Source organism: Pseudorasbora parva, chromosome 24 (genome assembly GCF_024679245.1).
Source record: "Pseudorasbora parva isolate DD20220531a chromosome 24, ASM2467924v1, whole genome shotgun sequence".
Taxonomy (NCBI): Eukaryota; Metazoa; Chordata; class Actinopteri; order Cypriniformes; family Gobionidae; genus Pseudorasbora; species Pseudorasbora parva.
The window spans coordinates 28,811,542-28,834,758 of NC_090195.1; the positions used below are offsets into that span (position 1 = coordinate 28,811,542).

The 23,217-nt window shown below is 41.0% G+C and overlaps 1 pseudogene; it reads left to right on the forward strand.

Moving 5' to 3' along the window:
* Positions 1-21,191: 21,191 nt before the first annotated feature.
* Positions 21,192-21,308, forward strand: LOC137064294 (5S ribosomal RNA; annotated as a pseudogene).
* The last annotated feature ends 1,909 nt before the right edge of the window (positions 21,309-23,217 follow it).

Genomic DNA, 23,217 nt, shown 5'->3' on the forward strand with positions numbered 1-23,217 from the left:
CCAAACGGCCCTGCTCGGGAGGTAGTACTTTTTCAAAGTTCAGGAACTTTCGAGGGCGGGACTTGGGCGCTAAACATGCTGATTGGTTTAGCTCATGCAGCATTTTATTTCAACCGGCATTTTTAAAAGTATTTTGCGAGGTTCGTTCTGCGTTCAGTAAATATCAGTCTTGATCTCTGTCTGATGGCGCGCGTTCCTCTCAGCCACCTCTCAGGCGCCCTATGGTCGCGCTGCGCTCCACTTTATTCCTATGAATGATGTCGAGCGACTTCAACGCTTCAGCACAGCATTCCGGTAAGGCAGCGCTGCATTTGAACCGATTTGAACGCAGAAATGAGGGGAAGCTTCACAACATCGCGTCAGTCGCGTCTAAAAGTGGATCTCCACCGTTCACTGCTGTCAGGACTTCACCAAATCATACCAAAGAAGTGTGTTTTTGACGGAGCGGTCGCAGCGATAAAGGTTCGGTCCTGCTTTGAAAGCTGCCGGTGAGTAAACTGCTTTAAATGTCTAAGCTGTTGGCTATCGTCGCGTGAGTAAACATCAGTAAAGGACACGATCGCGTGCTTTGTCATTCAAATGCGCTAACGGACTCCATTGTTGTTCTCTGTACGTTACACTAGTCTGACGTGCAAAACCGTTTTGCTTGCTACTGCTAAGGTTTAACGTTAGTCGCATACAATAGTCCATAAACCGAATCATGTCCTCATAAACTGCGAGTAAACACACACAAATGTTGACAGGCCACTAAATACAGTACATACCACAGAGACGGACGTCCTGTGTTGCTGTTTCACCTGTTCAATTTATTTCAGCCTGGAACATATATCTATTAGCTGAGATAGCCATGGGTCTCTCCACGCTTGAGGACATTCACCGCTTTGCGCGCTTGTCATTCTTTAGCTCCGCCCACACGATACGCCTCCAGGCGCTCGGTTTTTTCCGGAAAGACTCGGTACAGCCCATATTTCTTTTATAAATATAATAAAACTAAAGACTTTTCGGAGATATGAAGGATGCAGTACTACTCTATAGGTACTCAAGATTGACATGAGATTGACATGAGACTGAGTGTTTCACCCCCCCTTTAAGTGTACGTCCTTACATGACGTGAAAGCGTGCACCGTGTTGACAAGAGAGGAAAGCTCATTTTTCTGAGAGGTAAACTTTTTATTTCGTAAGTTATGAAGATAATGTTGGAATAATGACACAGCGTATATTGCCCTAGGCAGTTCTTACTTTAACTGCGCCTGACAGAAGATGTTTTTTTTTTCTGAGATGATTATTACACGTTACAACAAATAAATTGCTTATATAATACTGTATTAGTCCTGGTGGCCGTTAAGAGTTGCTACATTTAACACACTCCAGCTGCTGGAGAAAACAGCGTTGACATTTTTGATGCGGCAGACAAAAAGTACATGTCACAAAATGATTGGGATTGAAATTCATCACATGTAAACACCAGATCGGTTTATATAACGACTCATGTAAACAGTCCACTTAATCTTTCAATCCGAATGACAAAAAAAGTGTGCTTGTAAACATGGCTAGTGTCGCGCAAAAATGATTACTGTCCGTCACTGACTTGGAGGAGCAGTCGCGCGCAGTCCTACACCACCGGACTGATTTGCCTAATCTTCATGGTACTTTAGAACGCGGTGGAAATGCAGACAGTTGCAGGTCTGAGGGGAGAAAAGTTCCTGTAAAAGAAGTTCCTGGTACAAATTGTTCTGGGTAATGTTGGTGGTACTAAACCATTTTCCAAAGCTTTTAGGATTTTCATTACAAATTTGGCCCTGTTTACACCTGGTATTAAAGGAACACAACCATTTTTTAAAAGAGGCTCATTTTCCAACTACCCTAGAGTTAAACAGTTGAGTTTTACTGTTTTCGAATCCATTCAGCTGATCTCCAGATCTGGCGGTATAACTTTTAACATTGCTTAACATAGATCATTCTGATTAGACCGTTAGCATCTCGCTCAAAAAACTACCAACGAGTTTCAATATTTTTCCTATTTAAAAAAACTTGACTCTTCTGTAGTTACAGTGTGTACTAAGACCAACAGAAAATGAAAATGTGCAATTTTATAGGCTGATATGGCTAGGAACTCTACTCTCCTTCCTGTGTAATAATCAAGGAACTTTTGCTGCCGTACCATGGGTGCAGCAGGCACAATGATATACGCAGCGTCTGAAAATATGCTAACTTCTGTCTATTTTCAGAAAAAAAGTGGCATGTTCCTTTAAGAAGCGTGTAAACAGGATTTGTCCATTTTCAACCACTTAAAGAGGCAGTAGAAAACTCCTTTGACTGGATTGCTTTCGTAGCTTTGCTTTCATGTGTTTGAATAGATTTGAACAGCCACAAAAGACTGCCTGCTCTCTTCCTACTGACCTAATGCATTAACATTATAGAAAGAATGCTAGCCAGGCCCTCCCCTCAAAGAAATCAGGACAGCAGTGGACGAAAGTGGACATAAGAGACAGATTATGTGTATAAGCGTCAATGCATATCCCTTGTCTACTTGAGATCCAATCAAACAAAACACATCTTAATTCCAGGCGTTAACAGGGCCATTGATGAAACCTTTTAAAATAGTTCCATGCAGAGCCCTGATAATTGCATCATAGCCTACAGCACTTCAAATATGTTCTATTTGCAAAAATCTCCTGGTTGGTTTTACATTGTCAGCATTTTTGCTTCATTAATAATGACTGATCTCCCCACAAAGACTCCAACTAAGTGGTCATGGCCTATTCTCAAAGTAAATTTGTATCCTGGCAGTCTTAGTTCTCTCCAAGGTTTGTTTACTTTAAACTTAAAGGAAGCCTTTAAAAGCCTTCTACGTCGTGACCACTTTAGGATATTCATATGCATGTTTGGCTCAGCTCCGGAAAAGCTTTTATGGAGATGCTGTAGTTTTTTTTGACAGAGATCAATTGGTGCTGAATATGGGGAAAGTGGATAAGACGATACAGGGTTCTTCCTCATATTTCTGTCAATTGCCAAGCTGTTGAAGAACAGTCCAGTCAACTGCCTTATAAATGGGGTGTGAATGCTTGATTCCAGCTCAACCAGAAAGTTGACTTTGGCAAGCTGTTTTAAAACTCCCAAAACAAACTTAAAATGAACTTAATTTGCCTGATTTAGTTTGAAATTATGTCACTCCAGTTCGTTCATCGATATCGGGGCCTTAAAGGGTTAGTTCACCCACAAATAAAATTAATTTCATTAATGACTCACCCTAATGTCATTCCACACCCGTAAGACCTCCTCTTTGGAACACAGTTTAAGATATTTTATATTTAGTCCGAGAGCGTATGCAAGTGTATGCACACTATACTTTCCAGTCCAGAAAGGTAATAAAAACATCATCAAAGTAGTCCATATGTGACATCAGTTAGTTAATTAGAATCTCTTAAAGCTACACTGTGTGATATTTTCCCCGATCTAGCGGTGAAAAGGTATATGACCATCAAGTGAATATTAGTTTCAGTTCCTCTCAATTCTGATTTCGTTTAAATTCCTACGGTGGCCGATTTAGTCCAAGATTAACATGGCAATCCCCCTCTTCACATTCGACACGGTGCCATCGAGTGTTAAAACGCGAAAGGCGAAGCTTGAATTTACGGATATGTCCCTCTTTGGCTAATGTATTTTCAAGATGGAGGGGCAACATGGCGACCGGCATTCGAACCCCTCACCAGTATGTATTTTCAATGGCATATTATAAACTTACGAGAATACTTTATTACGTCTATGAAGTAAATATACATTAATGAGCACATATATTTTTGAAAGAACTAAGTGTTTTTAGCTAAGAATAAACTAAAAAAGTTACACAGTGTAGCTTTAAAGCTTTGAAAATACATTTTGGTCCAAAAATAACAAAAACTATGACTTTATTCAGCATTGTCTTCTCTTCCGGGTTTGTTTTCAATCCTCAAATGAAGATTTGAATGCTTATGAATCAGCGTATTGATTCACGATTTGGATCGTGTGTCAAACTGCTGAAATCACGTGACATTGGTGATCCGAATCATAAAACAGTACGCTGATTCATTACCGTTTGAATCTTTCTTTGAATTTTAAAAAAAAACGCGGAAGAGAAGACAATGCTGAATAAAGTCGTAGTTTTTGTGATTTTTGGACCAAAATGTATTTTCGATGCGTCAAGAGATTCTAATGAACTAACTGATGTCACATATGGACTACTTTGATGATGTTTTTATTAACTTTCTGGACATGGACATGGAGTATAGTGTGCATACACTTGCAACGCTCTCTGACTAAATATAAAATATCTTAAACTGTGTTCCAAAGATGAACGGAGGTCTTACGGGTGTGGGACAACATTAGTGTGAGTCATTGATTATATAAATTTCATTTTTGGGTGAACTAACCCTTTAAGCTTTAGCACTCCTCTCTCAATACATCGCACAATTAATAAGGCATCATTTATGTCTGTAACACACCCAGGTCAGGTCATGCACCAAGTGAACATTCAATATTAAAGGTAAGGAGTGTTCTTAAAGGGTTACTTCACCGCTTTTTCATATTTAACTATATTATTCCCTTAACTAAAACTAGTTGATACATACCTCTCTCGTCTCAGTGCGTGCACTTAATCTCTCTGACGCGCGGTGACGATCTGATAGCATTTAGCTTAGCCCACTAAGCCCAGTTCATTCACTATGGTACCAAACAGAGATCAAGTTAGAAGTACCAAACACCTCCATCTTTTCCCTATTTAAATACAGTTACACGAATAGTTGAACGATCAAGTATGGTGACAAAATAAAACGTGGTACTTCTCTAATCGGATTAAAAAGGAGAACTATAATGTATGGCGGATTAGCACTTCTGAGAGTACTTCGGCTCGGCGCAGTAAAAAGTCCCGGCCGAAACATCTTTCCTCACACCTCCCCCTCACTCTCTCATTTCTGTCAATAGGGAGATGTGAGGGAAGATGTTTCGGCCGGGACTTTTTACTTCGCCGAGCCGAAGTACTCTCAGAAGTGCTATTCCGCCATACATTATAGTTCTCCTTTTTAATCCGATTAGAAACGCGCCACGTTTTATTTTGTCACCATACTTGATCATTCAACTACTCGTGTAACTGTATTTAAATAGGGGAAGCGTGGAGGTGTTTGGTACTTCTAACTTGATCTCTGTTTGGTTCCATAGTGAATGAACTGGGCTTAGGGAGCTAAGCTAAAAGCTATCAGATCGTCACTGCGTGTCAGAGCGATTAAGTGCACGCACTGAGACGAGAGAGGTATGTATCAACTCGTTTAAGTTAAGGGAATAACATAGTTTAATATGAAAAGGCAGTGAAGTATCCCTTTAAGGCAATTTCTTCATCAAAAATAACACTAATAATACTACTAAAACCTTGTCAGTGAATCATTTCATACTGAAGGTGCACTATGTAGTATTTTTACAGTAAAATATCCAAAAACCACTAGGCCAGTGTTATATATTTTGTTCAGTTGAGCACTTACAATATCCCAAATGTTTCCAACTATTTGTAAATTGTGAGAAAATTGCTATTTTAACTAAGGACCGGGACGTTTCAGCGAGCGAGTCGCCTGTCAATCGCGTCATATCTGCGTTACCCACGGTTTTATTCTGCAGAAGCGCTTTTGTGTTGGACTTTAAAACGTTGGTTTATACAAGGACTTTTATTTTGATACTTATTTCTGAGTTTCCCTTCGTTTTCTTATGGCTTCCTGTTTAAAAGAGGAAGTAGGCCATATTTCTTGAGTGCTTGAGTTGTGCAAGGTGCTCCATGTGGTTGCAGACATCCAGCTTCATCATGCCTATCAGAGCCCTTTGAAATGCAATTTCTGTAAGTGACTTTGTTTGATTTTGTCTAGTGAGCATTGAGTACCTTATTGCTGTTTTTGTAATTTGGTGTGTTTTACAATATCCCAAATGTTTTACAATATACCAAATGTTTCCAACTATTTGTAAATTGTGAGAAAATTGCTATTTTAACTATGGACCGGGACGTTTCAGCGAGCGAGTCGCCTGTCATTCGCGTCATTTCTGCGTTACCCACGGTTTTATTCTGCAGAAGCGCTTTTCTCTTAGCAGTGTGAACATGTCACAGCAGCGCCGAGTGAGCGCACAGAGTAACGTCATAACATAATTTTAAACACACTTAAATGTATCTAATATGATAAACAGAGCTGAGTTACCTTATAATCATGACCGGAAAAAACGGCAACTGTGTCCTGTCCCGTCATAATAAAAGCCCCGGTACCCGCGAGCCGTGTGTTTGTATAAAAATCGCTCCAGCGGCCGTGCTCAGCTCCTTCAACACTCGGTCCTGCTCTGCTTTACACTACAGTAACGTTAATAACTCCATCCATGAACATGATTTCTGCCTGAGTCCTATTTTCCACCGACTCTGAGGTGAAGATCACATATCCCAAGATACTGCGCTCACACTTTGCGTCATCAAACTACGCATTTGTTTAGAATAGGTGCCCTCCAGTGGACGGAAAGTCGCATAGTGCACCTTTTATGGGGGAAGTTAATGGGGTGACCAAACTGAAGTCTATTTGGTTACTGTAGCTTTTTTCCTCACCTTCCAGCAAACTCTACAGCCTAAGCTTCATCCATCCTTCGATACTAAGGGTTTAATGACCTAAGGTCGCTGTAAACTCTTTGGGTTGTGAGTCCTGATGAGCTGTAATGTAAGGTAAAAGCATACTGAAAGAGTATAAACAAATCACTTTAGCATTGATTTCTCTTTTCAAGAGCACTCTGTCAGTGGAACGAACAGCCAATCAATATAGTGAGACTGGCCTTTCTCTACACTGGCACAAATGGAGAAGAATGTTTCAGATTCACGATCACATATCACATCTGTGTCTAAAGGGTAACTGCAGAGGTCATTTCATATTTCATAAATGTCTCACACGTCATAAGTTATGATGAGCCTCTTATTTTCAGTATATTAAATTCAAATTTAGCAATGTCATAACTGTGACCTAGCAATTAGCGCACATTCTCCAGAGAGGATGAGTGGGAGACACAGGTTTGGTTCTGACCTGTGTTATGACTCACTTGCATCCTCATGCCCAAAACCACCAGTGAAGTGAAGATGAATAACTTAGTATTTAGAATGTCTCTAAATACAAATATTGTTCTCCAGCATGACTTCATGGGCTCTATTTTAACGATCTGAAACGCAAGTGTCAAAGCGCGAAGCGCAAGCAACTTTGTGGGCGGGTATCGGCGCTGTTGCTATTTTCCCGGCGGAATAAATGGCTCTTGCGCCCGGCGCAAATCTAAAATGGGTTGGTCTGAAGTAGCTTCATTATTCATAGGTGTGGTTTGGGCGTAACGTGAATACACCAATCAGAGCGTCATCCAACATTCCCTTTAAAAGCAGGTGCGTAAGTTCCATTATGGGATTGCTATTATTATGGCGTATTTACCAGGCGCACGCCAGGAGCGGTTCACCCCTAACGAAACAAAAATATATTGCAGTATATTGGAAAATATCATGTAATACATTAGGCAATATATTCACATATTTGGGATTTAATATTTATATTCTTCAATATATTACAATATATGAAAGCGGCAATCATTTATATTTTGCAATATATTACAGGAATATATAATATATTGTAGGCTATAATACCATCAATATATCATTCCATGTATTTACAATATATTATATTTCAAAATAATATATTGCTAAATATATTTTCCTTTCGTAAGGGACAGCCGAGGAGACTGATGTTCTTGTAAGAGTGTTGTATGGGGATGGGAGAAACCCACCCAAAATAGCGTCGATTAAACAGGCGTCAGTTAACCAGTTTTTTCAGTCGATTTCTTTATTTATTTTTTTCTGGTTCTTGACAAACCAATTTGTCAGATGTCCTTATATACATATATGTCTTGCCACTATTGGGCAAACAGGTCTGATACTTAATTACTACAATTAGCCTGAATAATTTGTAAGCTAGATTTATGCCTATTTTTCACATCTTCGTGGCACACCACAATGATTTCAGTCCTCTTATGTGTTAATATTTTTTTAGTGTAACAATTTATGATTTGCAAAAATAACTGTTGCATCTGTGTAGATTTCATGAGCAAAGTGTATGGGCGTTGTGCACGCTATACATTATGGTCAAGCATGCGCCCTTAAAATAGCATAATGAACAATGCGCAACGCGCCACTGACTTTAGACCAGGTTTTTTCTGGTCAGTGGCGCAATTGTTTAATGGAACAGCAAAATAGCACCAGGGATTGTTTGCGCCGGAACACGCCTCCTTTTTTGGGCTGAACCGCACAGGGAGCGCAAGTTCATTCACTAGTTTAGCGACGTGCTTCTGTGGAGGGAAAAGCGTGCTTTGCGCGGGTGCAAAATAGGAATGACACCTGCGTCGGTGTACAAAGTCAATTGCGCTGGGTGCAAGATAGAGCCCCATATTAGTGTTCTAATAGTATACTTCTTTTAAAGGGGGGGTGAAACACTCAGTTTCAGTCAATCTCATGTCAATCTTGAGTACCTATAGAGTAGTATTGCATCCTTCATATCTCCAAAAAGTCTTTAGTTTTATTATATTTATAAAAGAAATATAGGCTGTACCGAGTCTTTCCGGAAAAAAAACAGCGCCTGGAGGCGTATCGAGTGGGCGGAGCTAAAGAATGACAAGCGCACAAAGCAGTGACGTCCTCAAGCGTGGAGAATTAAACGTTACCCTAAATAAACATTGGCTATCAGATTCAACTAATACATATATGATCCAGAATCAGATCAACATTTGTGTGTGTTTACTCGCAGTTTATGAGGACATGATTCGGTTTATGGACTATTGTATGCGACTAAACCTTAGCAGTAGCAAGCAAAACGGTTTTGCACGTCAGACTTTATACGTTATAGAACAACAATGGCGTAACCGTTAGTGCATTTGAATGACGAAGCACGCTTTGTGAGAACGCTAGGTTTATGTTTGGGTGGTTTTACAATAAACAAACTGACACCTATATTGGTCAGCTAAACAAATGTATTTAAACACACACCATAGATCACATGCTCCATTGATAAATTAACTAACGTTATACACGATCGTGTTGTTTACTGATGTTTACTCACGCGACGATAGCCAACAACAGACATTTGAAGCAGTTTTACTCACCGCCCGTTTCCAAAGCAGGACCGAACCTTTATCGCTGGGACCGCTCCGTCAAAAAAAAACATTTATTTGGTAAGTTAACTGTTGATTTCGTGAAGTCTTGACAGCAGAGACCGTGGAGATTCACTTTTGCGACCGAAGCGTATGTTGTGACGCTTCCCGTCATTTCTGCGTTCAGATCAGTTCAAATGCAGCACTGCCTTCCCGGAATGCTGTGCTGAAGTGTTGAAGTCGCTTGATGTTTCCCATAGGAATAAAGTGGAACGCGGCGCGACAGACGTGTTGCACAGACGAGTGAATCTGCTTCACCGGAGAGCAGTGTTTATGGGCGGCGTTCATCTAGTCACGCGTGCACACACCCTTCCGGGAGAAGAGCCCGTACGGCCCATACAAGGACCTTCCGCTCTATTGACGTCAAGCCGAGCCATACTCGAAAAAAACTCTCTGAAACTTGTGAGAAACCGGAAGGAGTATTTTTGACACAGAAATACTCCATCAAACGTCCAACTTAGTTTTTGAAACTTTGTCTTTGTTTAGGATGGGAATCCAAGTCTTTAACAGTGTAAAAAGCTCAGTATGCATGAAACAACATTTCACCCCCCCCCCCCCCCCTAAACTAAAAATAAGAAAGTATACTTTCAGTTTACTTTTTATGTACTTCTCAAAATATACTTAAAGTTGCACTTAAAGCTAACTTTTCTGTCCGCTTGAGGTCGCCTATTCAAAACAAAGGAGTAGTTTGATGATGCCACGTTTGAGCTCAGAATCTTGGGACATGTGGTCTTCACCTCACAGATGGTGGAAAAGAATCGGGAAAGGACTCGGGCAGAAATCATGTTCAAGGATGTGGTTATTACCGTTACTGTAGTATGAAGCGGAGCAGGACTAAGTGTTGAGGGCGCTGTGCAAGGCCGCTGGAGCGATTGTTGCGCAACACGCCTCGCGAGGAGCGGGACTTTTATCATGACGGGACACAGTCGCCGGCACCATATCCTCTGTCCCAGTCATGAGTATAAAGCTAGGCATACACTGTGCCATTTTCGTCCGATTTTGAGCCAAATTCTGACTCGTGAGACTCTTTTTTTGGGTCGTGGCGATTTTCAGGTTTATCGTGCGTCGTTTGTCGTCAGGTGTTCGTGCAGTGTACAGGGGGAAACAAGAGGCGACAAACCTCTCACGATCGGGGATAGGATGGTCGGATGAACTTCTGGCATGTCAGAAATTCTGCTCGCCTCTCATGAGGTTATCGCACAGCTGAAGCAAAGCCACGAACTGATTGTCCTTTTTTCCCTCACTGCGCCTGCGCGAAAGAAGAAGTTTAACCATTTAATTTTTAAAAGCAGCAAGGAAGAAAACGAAAAGAGGAAGATCTTTAAGTTATGTAGACAGCTATCAAATAGCAGAAATTAAGTAAACTGTTGTGGTTGTGCCTGTGGTTTGTGTTGTAAAATGGATAATTATTATTCTAAACCACTGTGTAGGCTATAGCATATCCAGTGCCTCTTATTCATTTAGCTAGTTGATCATTCATTTAGGGTTACTTGTTTTACTTTCACACTTTATTTATTTATTTATTTAATATTAATTAATATTTACCCTAATCTTATTATGACGGGAAGTGGGAACTGTTGTCCATCATGACACAATGTCATGTTGGCCTTTTTTTCTTCTTTCTTTTCCCGTTTTAATTCATGAACGCGAGTCCGTAGATATCACACAATGTGCAAACTTAAATGTGCAAACACACTCTCAAACCCTGTCAATTTACTACAGAAAGTGAAAGTAAAATCTGACAAGCTTTCGGCTGATATTCTAAGAGACAACGAGAGAATCTACTTCAACATGCTGATAACCCTTAGCCTGGATGCCAGCCGAACTTAGCCCCACCCACAAAAACGTTAGGTCGGGTGGTTCGGTCTGGCCTCGATCTATAGAGGAGTAACTGCTAAACAGAAACTGTTCGGACCTATGAAATCATCAGAGCGGGCTTTAGACGATGACGGACAGATGATCAACAGTAACGTAATCATGCACATCATCAAAGGGGCTTGGATTATATTTGTTTGAATCCTAAACGGAGAGCTTGTTTGTATATGCATTCACCTTCACTATTGATGATCATGTTGGGTAAGTACTCTGTGTATCATTAAATTCTTAAATTCTTTCAAGTGGTGGTGGTGTGTGTGTGTGTGTGGGGGGGGGGGTTGGAGGTCGTAGGGGGTACCTATGCTCTGGTTGTAGGTCTATCCAATCGAGGTCTTTCCTGGTTTGGTTGAAACACGCCCCATAATCACAGCCCAATGGAGCAGTTTCAGACTCAGATTCTGACTAGAACTGTGTATGACCACGTCAGGCTAGATAAGCCTATGACTGTCTTAAATTATTTTCTTAATATTTCTATTTTGGTCCATATTGTGAGAGAAAAAGTAGGCCCATTTTGTGTTAAACATGTTGTTTTTAGATAAATCTGCTCTTACTTTTCATTGAGACTGACTTGCCGTGTTCTGACATGACATGGATGAGTAATCTATCTATTTTTTTTTATTATGCAGTTTTTGTCGATTATGCATTATGAAATAGTTGGGGGTGCAAATTAATGTAATGTCAATTTATTAATAAAAGTAGGCATACTCTAATAATAATAATAAAGATAATTATTATTATTATTATTATTCATACATAAATTTGAAATCTTCTTGATATCGATAGCTATCGATACATTTGATAGGCTATCTCTCTATAATAGCCTACGTCTATCGTCACAACAAGGCACGGAGGTTTTATTGCGCATTTTTCACCCGTACAGTGTGAGTAGGTAACCTTGCTGAAATCGCATAGAAATCACACAGTGTATGCCCAGCTTTAGGTAATGCAGCTCTGTTTATCATATTAGATACATTTAAGTGTGTTTAAAATGATGATATGACATACGCGTTCGCTCAGTGGCTGCTGTGACACTTGTTCACACTACTAACTACGACTGCCTCAGACATCCCGGCTCCTTGGTTAAAATAGCAATTTTCTCACAATTTACAAATAGTTGGAAACATTTGGGCAGAGGTGGTAAAAGTACTTAAAAGTTATACTCGAGTGAAAGTATATATACCTAAATAAAATAAAAACTCCAGTAAAAGTAGAAAGTTCCTCCATTCAAACATCACTTGAGTAAAAGTACAAAAGTATCAGATTTAAAACGTACTCAAGTACCGAAAGTAAAAAGTAAATATTCAAATTAACTGTAAATATAAATAATTAAGCAGATAAAATCTTTTGGGACTGATATGCAATGCTTTAATTGAACAAATTATAAGATTAGATACTGCAATTAAGAATTTGTTAGCTTTGCAATTAATAGGAGACAATGAAGCACCTTAAGGCAGTATAGGGGTTAAACTTAAAATAGACATGTTCCATAACATTAGCTCCATAAAACAGATGAGGAGCAAGATACTATTAACTAATTCAAAATTAATTCAAAAGCCATAACCACAATGACATATTACATAACAATTAGTTAATAGTCATGTGCCTCAACAAGTAAAGTCATAATATAATTTTGCCAATTGTTATGATTAATTAAACACAACTGAGAGTCGGAATTTATGGCTTTGAATACATAAATTTACATTATTAGTTAATTAAATTTGTTTTTAGGGAATTAATTATGTCAATAGCAATTCATATATTACTTAATCTATTAATCATAGAGAATGTTCATTAGTTGCTGATGCCGTAATCATTAATAAATGGTTTAGTTCTTCATTAGTAATACATTAACTCATGATTATCTGTGCATTAGTTAGGCATGAATTATAATAGTGCACCTGTATTGTAAAATGTTACCAATGTTTTCATAGTAAATTGTGTGCCACAAAATAAAAAAGTTGGGGAAACACTGAGCTAACGTTAGTTTGGCAAACCTGACTTGTCAGCTTTTCCAAGTCTATACCCGACTGCATCATCCATGAATGACCAGACCGGTTTGGAAATCAAGTGTAATAAATACTTAATACTTGGAGCGGGCATGGGGAAATGTATTGGAGTAAAAAGTAATCTTTGCCTTTAATATTGTAGTGGAGTAAGAGTAAAAGTAGATGCAAATAAAATATACTCAAGTAAAGTACAGATCCCCGAAAAAAATACTTAAGTAAAGTATCAAAGTATTTTTACTTGATTACTTATCACCCCTGCATTTGGGATATTGTAAGAACTCAACTGAACAAAAAATATAACACTGCCCTGGTGGTTTTGGGATATTTTACTAAAAAAATATAAAAAAAACTAGTAAAAATACTACACAGTGCCCCTTTAAGTACTTGACATAGTATTTGGCCTATTCTTGTACCTAAAGGGATACTCACCCTATAGCCTACCCTATTTTAAGTTATCTCGCGGCCCACCCGGAGGATCACTGAGGCCCTCTAGTGGGCCGCGGCCCACAGGTTGGGAACCACTGATCTACGGCAAAATAGAGATAGCTTTGGTGGGAACTAAACAAATATTTAATTACTACTTAAGTAATTTCTTGCTAGAAATTACATCAGTGGAAAACGTTGGTAACTTACATTTACACACAAACTGACCAGCAATCACGAATTTCGACGGCATCTTTCTTTTTCTAGCTCAACTGTCACAGAATGGAACACACAGGATTGTGGGATATCAAAGGCAGCGAAGGATCCATCTATGCTGCCTTCAAAACTCAATCAGATGAAGGGCTCTCAGGAGGCAGGAAGTGAAATTAACATTAGATTCAGACGTGCCTTGATGCCTTCCAACCTTGAAATGTGTCTCACACAATTATTTATATATATATTTTATTTTTTATTTTTTTAATGAAAAATGCATTTCAATTAAGATGTTGTATCATTATATCAATTATATTTAAAAGGACAATTATGCTAAATGAATAATCTAGGTCATATTAAATATTTTCATATTTACAGCTATTAAAAATATTTGAAATTACATTTTTTCTTATTGATGTCACACTGAAGCTGTGATTTTTATAGTAGTGCATCCTTTAAGCTCACCTTATTATTATATGATGTCTTTAAAAATTATAGCAGTGAAAAAACAGAGAACATCAATAAACTGTAAATGTATAATATAATGAATTGGATTTAAATTGACATGCCAATAATGCCTGTGAAGTAATATATTAGAGTAGCGCACAGTCTTATACAGCTAGTAAGCTAACAATGTTCTGTGGCAACTGTGCTTTGTTGCTAAAACTATCGTTTGGATCTAACTGTAATTACTTCCCAAATCCAGGTTCCAAGTTAGAATATGCAAAAGTCTAAACATTAAAGGGTTACTTCAGCGATTAGCATATGGCTTTGTATCAGTAGACACCCTCGAGAATATTCAAATTATTGTGCTTTCCCCCCTCATATCTCCCTGAGACAAGAGATTTATGCATTTTATTTCTGGAAAAATTCCTCCTATGATGCAAAATGACGATTTTTGCATCATAGGAGGAATGTTTGCCCAGAGGCTAAAGACTACAGCCAGCAGAGGGAGCCATTTCCGCATGTTTTGAATCTGCGCATGGGGGATGGGCGATTACACTCAGCTGGCAGGGAGAGCTCAGCTTGCAGACAGGATCATTTAAACGGAGCTATGGTGAGCAATGTAAGTCTTTTAACTTCTCAAATTCATTTCTATGAAAGTTAAGCTTGCAAATGCATGAACTGAAACGCGTGCCAGACTGAACTCGCGTTGTGAATGTATGCCGCGAGTCGCGATTACCTCAGCTCTCATCACTCGTGCAGTTAGTGCTCAGGGCTGTGACACTCGCGCGGTGACTCACTCATTATATTGAACAGACACGTTCAGTTTTTAATTGTAGTGTCTTCTCTAACTCAGTCACAGTAATGAAGTTGGTGGTGTTGGGAATGGCCTCACAGGGCAGCGACGCATTCTGGGAATTGTAGTCTTTCATCCCCATGGGACAAAAATACATTTTCTGTCTTTTCTCAGTCTAGAAGACACCAAATTCAAAAATAATTTCACATTTCTACTGCATTGATGACCCAGTTTAAATACAGATTCATCTTCCCAGCGCTGAAGTACCCCTTTAATCTATTAATTTTGCAGTAAAAAGTTATGCTAATCCAAAATAAATGCTTAAGCATCACAAAATAATAATAATAATAATAATAATTTTTTTAAAAACACTTTTAAGGGGCTACTCTTTAGGTGAAAGTTTTCAGACAGCTTTCAAAATGGCCGCCGGACAGTGTGAACACACAGATACCCATAATTCAACCTGGTCTCACAGAATTCCGTGAAATTAACACGGACCCTTAACTCAAAAATCTGTGGTAGTTTCACAGAATCGCCAAAAATTCTGTGATGGGTTCACGGAAGTGATGCCTATGTAAGTCAATGACAGTCAGCATCCGTGGTCCACACATGGATTCCCAACACAGATTTAATTATTTGCATTTGTAAAAGTAGACATGATTTTATGAATATTTATAGCCTACTTTTATATTTAGGAGCAACTAACTCCACTCCTACCCTAAATCTACCAGACTCAACAATATAAAACATAACAGGCAAATAAATGTCACAGTTATTTATTGCAAAAACGGACCAGAAACAGTATAGAAGTATTAACTCATGTTGCATTCTAAGTCTTCTGAAGTCATACGATATCTTCATGTTGTTGATCTTAATGTTTTAATCGTTGAAATGATGATCACGCTCCACACACGCACTCCATTCATATTTATCATGATTCAAATGATACAAACGTCAGCATGAGGCGATCGGTCACGAGACACACGAGAGCCAATGGCATTTTACAATCAAAGTGGACGTAATGACGCAATTGGTCACGAGACACACGACAGCCAATGCTGTCAAACCTGACGTGACGTTTCTTCCGGCGGCAATATTTGAAATGTATTAATATTCGGCGGATGGACTCAACGTTACTGATCGCTTTTGGGGATTTTCTTCACAGAAATCAATCGTTTGGCCTCGGAACACTTGGAATTTTTTTAGTTTCTGAATAAATTGTGCCTGCCGTATCTTTGTATCTGCCTGTTATATCCTATTTTTTTATAATACACAAATGGGTAGGTTTAGGGAAAGGATTGAGTTAAGTGTTCAAAACGTATCTGAATCTGAATAAAAATAAATGTAAATATATTATGCTGACTGAATCAAACTGACGAATATAAGGTGTTGGAACAGGGAATCCGTGTGTGTGAACCACAGATGCTGCCTGTCATTGACTTACATAGGCATCACTTCCGTGAACCCATCACGGAATTTTCGGCAATTCCGTGAAACTACCACGGATTTTTGAGTTAAGGGTCCGTGTTGATTTCACGGAAATCTGTGAGATCAGTTTGCCATAATTACAGATACACATCAATTGGTTAAACATCAAGTAGGATGATAAATAATTTTTTGCCTTTTTATAAATCTGAGCTCAAAGATACTAGTGTGCTTAATGGGTACTTCAGCTTAATAGGTATGTTTGCCGCTTCTGTCTATTATTCAGAGATGTATTATTGCTGGTGGTTTTTAAAATTAGTCACACATTCGCTTTACACAATATAAGCATTGCACATTCAAACTATTTAAATGTTTTGATGTCATATCTGCATAAATTATCAAGAAGAGCTTTTGAATTTCTTTCTGGCCGTCACAGTGGGTGGTCTAATGCCCACAGAGCTCAGGGGTATAGCTAAATCCCTGCTAGCTCAGGCTGTGCTCAGAAGATAAATCCAGCAGAAGACACCCACGCAAGTTTTCCATTCCCCTAGGCAGCATACAGCGGGCCACGCATTTGTATTGGGACAATTCGTGACTCATCAAGGTGTTCTGGAGACGATGTGACAAATCCGACAAGGGTAAGGTCATGAATATGAATTAGGTCATGATGACGTACCTGGGCAAACTTCCTGGGGTGCCCAGCTACCAAGATGCATGAGCCAAGATTTCAACTTAGTAGGATTTACCTTGTATAACCAACTGTTTAGTTACCAGCTGTCTGTCAGTAAATTAAGCAGTTCAAGGTTTCAGCAGTTAGCTCCTACTCTGCAAAGATGCTGTAACTACATCTTTGTAGGTGCAAAAAGCCAGTTTCTCAATTGACTACCTTTCAGAACCAGTCATGTATTCTGACTAAACAACATATTAAATTATATTAAAGTAGATATATTACCAGTGAGAGATTTTGCTATGGAGATTCTTGACACTCAGAATAATTGCTTCCAGTGAAGGATGTGCGACTGTGTTCTTCAGCCCAATCAGCATCATTTTCAGAGTAATTAGTTATATGACATTTATGGCTCAGGTTATTGTCTCAAAGAATTGGTTCCTTGGATAAAGGTCACATTAGGTAATTAATACTCATGAGCTAAAGCTTTGTATTTGTTGAATCAGATTTTTTTGCATCTATCTTAAAGACAACATCGCTTAATGGTATGCGCATTTATATATTTTTTCTTAGCTTTGCCTGAAGCTTCAAGGGATTGTATGGTTTAAATTAGAGTAGCAGTTAAATTTAAGACGCAACTACATATCAATTATTCCTTCATAATTCTTTTAAATAAAACCCCCATCTAAGTGAGTCACTATTTATTGTACAGGCTTACAGTGTCACATATGCTTCTAGTGTATGTAAAATGTCAGTCTTTATCATCTAAGAGGCATTGAAGGCTTTAAAAAGTTCTTGCTTCCATCTCATAAATGAGAAACATTCAGTTATCTACAAAATTCAGTCACCAATTACATATGGTACACATTGCTAAAGCCCAACTACAACAGCCTACATTCTTCACCATTTCCCAAACGACCCAAACTTCCTCTCAGCCATCCTCTATTTGCTATGATTAACTGTGAGCCCTTATGACATATTCACCCAATTAAAGGCCCTCTCTACACCGAGGATCATTACCATGAGAAATTCCTCTGCGCCTGGCTGTCAGCACCAACGCTACAACTCCACTATTCCACCCACGCCACACACACAGGGTACGTTTAGAACGGAATACTCACTAACTTGGTGAATACCACACAGTATGCATGTAAACTACTGTGTAAAAACGGGTCTTATGTAAAGCTTCACAAGTTCATCTGCCCATTCAGCCTCTATAAATAATAGGTTGTGGAATTTGGCTTGCTGTCCATGAAGGAGGAGCTCGGTCCCAAGACTCGGCACAAGCTTTGAGCTAATTAACTCAATGGACTACAGGATTGGATGAGGTAACTTAACATAAAAGGAAGAGATGAGGTTTTGGAGGGATGACGGGAAAGGTGGTGCTGCTGCTTTTCTGCTTCTCAATGACTGCTATATACCCAGCAGGCCTCCAACACCATCTTTGGTTGAACATAGGTTCTGACGTTGAGTGAACAAAATTCAATTTAAGGATGATGTCTAATACCAATGTCAATTTGTTGTAGAACAGCTGACATTGATATTTTATTGTTTTTAGATTGAGTTGTGGTTTTAAAGGGTTAGTTCACCTAAAAATGAAATTTATGTCATTAATGACTCACCCTGATATCGTTCCACACCCGTAAGACCTTCGTTCATCTTCGGAACACATTTTAAGGTATTTTACATTTAGTCAGAGAGATTTTCTGTTCCTTCATTGAAAATGTATGCACACTACACTGTCCATGTCCAGAAAGGTAATACAAACATCATCAAAGTAGCCCATATGTGACAGCAGTTAGTTAATTAGAATCTCTTGACGCATCAAAAATACATTTTGGTCCAAAAATAACAAAAACTACGACTTTATTCAGCATTGTCTTCTCTTCCAGGTTTGTTTTCAATCCTCAAATAAAGATTTGAACAGTTATGAATCGGCGTATTGTCAGAAGGCCATGGAGGAGTACGTGCACGAAGCGCTACAACAAGGGTTCATCCGTCCATCGAACTCCTCTGCCGCTTCGAGCTTTTTCTTCGTGGCCAAGAAGGACGGAGGCTTGCGGCTATGTATCGACTACTATCACCTTAATTCTAAGACCGTCAAGTTTAATTATCCTCTTCCTCTAGGTCCCATCTACGCTAGAACAGCTCCGTGGGGCCACCATCTTCTCAAAGCTCGATCTCAGAAGGGCCTACAACCTCATTTGCCTTCATCACTCCCTCAGGTCACTATGAATATCGGGTGATGCCGTATGGGCTGTCCAACTCACCCTCCGTCTTCCAAAATTACATGAATGAGGTATTTCGTGAATTCTTAAACAAGTTTGTTATCGTCTATATCGACGATATCCTCATCTATTCTAGTGACCTGAGGGAGCATGAGGAGCATGTCCGTAAAGTCCTGCAAAAGCTCAGAGACCATCACCTTTATCTCAAGCTTGAGAAGTGCAAGTTCTACGTCTCCACTGTCCAGTTTCTTGGGTACATCATAGACAACCAAGGAGTCAAGATGGACCAGAGGAAGGTGGAAACCATCACCCATTGGCCTCAACCCACTACCATCAAAGAGCTGCAGCGCTTCCTTGTATTCGCTAACTTCTACTGCCGCTTCATAAAGAATTACAGTCTGCTCAGCTCCTCACTCACCTCTCTGCTCCAGAACCAGCCCAAGTCTCTGTCCTGGACTCCATCGGCCACTGAGGCCTTCCAGCAGTTGAAGAACGCCTTCCAGTCTGCTCTGATCCTGGTCCACCCCAATCCTCATCTTCCGTTTATCGTCGAAGTGGACACCTCATCGACCGGGGTCGGAGCGGTTCTGTCTCAGTGGCAAGGGACACCCTCACGACTCCATCCCTTTGCCTTCTTCTCCAAAAAGCTATCCCCGGCGGAGCAGAACTACGACATCGGGAACTGGGAGCTTCTGGCGATCAAGCTCGCCCTGGAGGAATGGAGACACTGGCTGGAGGGAGCAGAACATCCATTTGAAGTCATCACCGACCATCGAAACCTTGCGTACCTTCGAGATGCCAAACGGCTGAATCATCGTCAGGCCCACTGGGCCCTCTTCTTCACCAGATTCAGTTTCAAGGTGATGTACCGTCCAGGGAACCAGAACAACCAGGCAGAACACCCACCTACAAAATATCATCATCTTTTCACGTATCCTTACTCAAGCCCTTCACTGAACCTGTCCCTTCACCCACAGATCCTGATGATGGTGCCGTACCTCCTCCTCCTACCATCGACGAGGACCCATCAGTCTACCAGGTGAGAGTCATCCTCGACTCGCGGCGACGGGGTTCCCGGATGGAATACCTGGTAGATTGGGAGGACTATGGTCCTGAGGAGCGGAGCTGGATCTCCAGGAACGATGTGCTGGACCCCAATCTTCTCACTCAGTTTCACCAAGACCACCCTGACCGACCCGCTCCTCGGGGCCGTGGGAGACCCCGTCGCTGCCCGTCCCAGCCGTCAGGAGCCACCCGTGGAGGAGGGGGTACTGTCTCGGGCTCACAATCATCTGTCACTGCCATGCCCACTCGTTCCCCATCACCATCATTCTGAACACCTGGGCACCATCACCAGCCAGCACTATATCAACCCGACTCACTCCCATTGTCTGGTCTCGCACCGATCCCTTCATTGACTACCTGTCCTGCCTAGAAGCCTTCATCTGTATCCCTCTTCATCTTCATCATCCTCATTGTCATCTTCGTCCTCAACAACATTCGTCCGTCTTCAACATCATCGTCCTTCGTCTGAGTGTCACCATCCCTTTAAGTATCACCTGTGTCTGAAACCTCTGATAATAAACCTTGGACTTGCACTAATCCCTCTGTGTCCTCGTCTGTGTCTGACAGGTACATTGTGTTAGGTGTTTATACAGCACTGAAAACATAGTTTTGTATATTATATTACATTTCTGTCAGTAGATCTTCATATATATTACACACGGCACCTTTAGGCAATCATTGTGGATTGATCTATTTTTAGAGTTTACACCAAAAAATGTGGTTTAAATGGAGCCCACACATCAAATGCAGACAACAAATATAGTATTTGGCCACAGATTAAGAATTTAACATGTGTTGGGGCTCTGTAGTTTTATAAGAGCCATATCACCAGCAGCCATATCACCCTGTAGCCCAAGACTGGCTTCCCACTGAAGCTAAGCAGGGCTGAGCCTGGTCAGTACCTGGATGGGAGACCAACTGGGAAAACCAGGTAGCTGCTGGTAGAGGTGATAGTGAGGCCAGCAGGGGGTGCTCACCCTGTGGTCTGTGTGGGTCCTAACACCCCAGTATAGTAATGGGGACACTATACTGACAAAGAGCACCGTCTTTCGGATGAGACGTTAAACTGAGGTCGTGACTCTCTGTGGTCATTAAAAATCCCAGGATGTCTTTCGGAAAAAGAGTAGGGGTGTAACCCCGGCATCCTGGCCAAATTTGCCCATTGGCTTCTGTCCATCATGGCCTCCTAATAATCCCCATATCCTGATTGGAAATACGTGCAAGGATGCATCTTATCGTCCGAAGCGGAGCGCTGAGACAGCACCGCACCGCACCTACTCCCACCTCTGACGCGTCCACCTCCACCACAAACTGACGTGAGGGATCAGGGGCCACGAGAATGGGAGCCGAAACGAAGCGGCTCTTAAGTTTGGAAAATGTAGCTTCCAGCTACAATGTAGCTTCCAGCTACCAGACCACCTGAACTGGAGGTCAACGCGGTCAGAGGTGCGGCTAGTTGGCTGTAATTACGAATAAAACGTCGGTAAAAATTGGCGAACCCCAGAAACCTCTGCAGGGCCTTACGGGAATCCGGAGTTGGCCAATCCACCACAGCCTTAATCTTATTGGGGTCCATGCGCACCCCCTCGGACGACACGATGAAGCCCAGAAAAGGGACCGACTGTGCATGAAACGAACATTTCTCCGCCTTGACAAGCACAAGCCCATTCGCCAACAACCTCTGGAGCACTAGTCTGACGTGCTGAACATGTTCCTGGAGAGAAGAGGAAAATATCAATATGTCATCCAGGTAGACATAAATGAACTGATCTACCATGTCTCTCAGCACGTCATTGACCAGTGCTTGGAAAACGGCTGGGGAGTTAGAAAGCCCGAAGGGCATGACTAAATATTGAAAATGACCCCTGGGGGTATTAAATGCCGTTTTCCACTCATCGCCCTCCCTTATGCGGACCAAATGATAAGCATTGCGCAAGTCCAATTTTGTGAATATGGACGCTGCCTGCAACCTCTCGAAAGCTGAAGACATCAACGGCAAAGGATAGGTATTCTTCACCGTGATGTTATTCAACCCTCGGTAATCAATGCAAGGTCGCAGAGATCCGTCCTTCTTACTCACAAAAAAGAACCCCGCCCCCGCTGGAGATGAGGAATGACGAATGAGTCTGGAAGCCAACGAATCAGAAATATATTTCTCCATGGCCTCCCTCTCAGGAGTGGAAAGAGAGTATAACTTGCCCTTAGGCGGAGACGTACCTGGAATAAGATCTATGGCACAGTCATAGGGACGATGTGGAGGAAGAGAAGCAGCCCTGGACTTACTGAACACTTCCTTCAAGTCGAGGTACTCCGCTGGCACGTTAGATAAATCCACCGTCTCCTCCTGAAACACAGAACTAGACACAGACGTACAGGCAGACACAAGACAAGAGGCATAGCACTGACTACTCCAAGTGGAGATGGATCCTTGACCCCAGTCCACTCTGGGATTGTGTTTCCTTAACCAAGGGTGACCAAGGACGATGGGGTACAGGGGGGAATCAGTGATTAAAAACTAAAGTGTCTCTGTGTGATTGCCCGCAACAGTCAAGGTGATGGTGTCCGTGGTGTGTGTGATGGTGGGGAGTGTCTGACCATTGAGTGCGTGAACAGCAATGGGCTTGTGGAGGGTGGTGGTGGGGATGCAGAGGTGATTTGCAAACTTAAAATCCGTAAAATTACCCTCTGCTCCGGAATCCACCAGGGTGTCGCAGACGTGGGATCCGGTAGCCCATTGCAGTCTACCCGGGAGGAGAGTGGCAGACGAGGATCTCTCCAATGCTGCTCTACCCGACAGTAACCCCCGCTCTACTGTCGTGCTTGATCTTTTAACGGGCAGCGATTGAGGAAATG